The sequence below is a fragment of the Vulpes vulpes genome, chromosome 11 (assembly GCF_048418805.1).
Source record: "Vulpes vulpes isolate BD-2025 chromosome 11, VulVul3, whole genome shotgun sequence".
Taxonomy (NCBI): Eukaryota; Metazoa; Chordata; class Mammalia; order Carnivora; family Canidae; genus Vulpes; species Vulpes vulpes.
The window spans coordinates 21,237,796-21,240,342 of record NC_132790.1 but is presented as its reverse complement, the minus strand read 5'-3'; positions in this window follow the sequence as shown (position 1 = coordinate 21,240,342).

Here is a 2,547-nt window from a genome sequence, read left to right as displayed (position 1 = left end):
GAGGGGAAGGGAGAAGAAATGAGTGGGAAATATCAGAAAGGGAGACAGAACATGAAGACTCTTAACTCTGGGAAACGAACTAGGGATGGTGGAAGGGGAGGAGGGCGGGGGGGGGTGGGGGTGAATGGGTGGTGGGCACTGAGGGGGGCACTTGACGGGATGAGCACTGGGTGTTATTCTGTATGTTGGCAAATTGAACACCAATAAAAAATAAATTTATTATTAAAAAAATAAAAATAAATAAATAAAACCTCTTGAACGAGGGCTGGCGGGGCGCCGGGCGGCAGCTGGCCAGGGAACGGGCTCGCTTACTCAGGTTGGGCTGCGGCCGCGGGACCCGGGGCCCAGGGGGACGCCGGGTTCGGGACCCGCCGCGCCGCACTGGGGTCGGGGCTGCCGGGGCTGCCGGGGCTGCCGGGGCTGCTGGAGGGCGGGGCAGCTGGTGCTGCTGGAGGCTGGGCTTTCCGCCCGCCTGGGCTTTCCGCCCGCACCCCCGCACCCCCGCACCCCCGCACCCCCGCACTGCCCGAGAGGTGCCTCCCGCCGGGGCCAGGCCGCCTCGGACCGAGGTGCTGGGGCGCGGGGCTGCGGGGTCCAGGAGGCGAGGGAGGAGGAGGCGGGCAGTGCCCGGGGCCGGGGTCGCCCTCGGGAGAGCTCCGAGGTCAGCGCGGGCGGAAAGCCCAGGCGCAAGCGGCCGCCCGGGGCCAGCGGCTCCCGCTGCGGGACGGAGGCGACGGTCCGGGCCCTCGGGGGAAAGCGGCTCAGCGAGGAGGGGAGGGAAGGGGAGCGGCGGGGCGGGGCGGGGCGCGGCGGCCAGAGGGACCGAGTGCAGCGCGGACCATGGCTCGGGCGGTGGCGGCGCAGCAACCTAAACAAATATCTCTAATATAAAGTGTTAAGTTTTCCTATTTCTGCATTTATTTTTATTTATTTATTTATTTATTTGTTTGTTTGTTTATTTATTTATTTATTTATGTTGTCGTTGGTTTGTTTTGCTTTTTTTTAGGGTTTTTTTTCCCCCTAGTGGTTGTTTGAGTGACGACCGTAGGCATCTCACCCTAGTAGGGTCTACTTTAGATTAATACCAAGTTAACTAGAGTAAGATAGAGAAACTTTCTTCCCACATTGCTTCATCTCCTTCCAGCTACAGTGCAGCAATACTTTTAATATGGGCACCTGATCCAATGCATAGCAGCGCCATGCAGGCATAAGAGTGCTTTGGTTTTTGCTTTCTGTTTTGTTTTGTTTGTTTTGTTTTGTTTTAACTGGGAAGAGAAATTCTCTTTTCCTCTGGAGTTTATATCAAGAGATTCATGTTTCCTTCATGAACTGAGAATAAAGTGAATATAGTGGAAATAAATGAATTTTGGAGAAGGACATAGATCAGATCCTGATGGCAGTGTTTGAAGTTCAAAAATAACCTTTGATTAAAATTATAACTGTCCCTAAACCCTTTTTTCTACTTAATCTAGTTTTGGTTTTTGTCATATACAACAGAAAAGCCCTAATACAGACAGCAAGACCTTGTGAGGTTTTTTTTTGTTTTGTTTTTTGTTTTGTTTTGTTTTTTTGCCCTTAGAGATCCACCTGCCGGCCTAGTTTTTGGTGACATGAAAGAAGTAAGCCTGACGTAAAGGAAATCAAATGTATTGGTAGATATTTGTTCAAATAACAAAATAATACCTGTGATGATAAAGAAAATCAGATGGTTAAGAACTATTAAGAATGTGTACTAAACTATACTAATATTATACTGTATGTTAACTAACTAGAATTTTAAATAAAAACTTAAAAAAATAAAAATAACAAAAAATGAATTGGACTAAATTGCTTGGTAGAGACTAAAGTGCAGGTAAAAAATATAGTTTTGGGATTGTGACTGAGTGGGTATTGGTAACATTATGAACAATGGAGTATAAGAGAGAAAATGATTTGATTGGTAAGTGATAAGTTACATATTAGACATCCTAACTTACTAGGTCCTATGGCTTCTTTACTACTGAATATATTAGCCTGCATTTAAGAGACAAAACTGAGTTAAAATGAAGAGTTGGAAATCAAATGCACATATGTGTGTTGAAATTAAGGGACTGAACTAGATCACTTGTAGATAGTGTGCAAAATGAGGAGAGACTTGAAAAAAAAAAAACTACTTTAATATATTTTCTTGAATCCTCAGCAAAGCCATGTAAATTTCTTGAGGGATATTATGATTATCTACTCATCTTTGATTCTCCAAATCCTCTCCTGATGTTTGGCAGATAATAGTATATCACTTTGTTTCTATTGAATAAATGAAAGAACTTTTGCATTATTCAAACCATCTCATTCATTTAGGAAAAAATGATGATACTCGTTTTCCTCGTAAATGTCGCGCGCGCTGGGGGCGACAACCGTCCAGGGCTGAGGGTAAGGGAATGAGGAAAAGAAAAGAGACACAAGCAGAGTGGGAGCGGGAGGGACATATGGCCGGATTCAGCCACAATGCCAACTTTATTTGTGTTACTCACTCTTTTATAGACCAGGGTTGTCTATTAAGCAGGATGT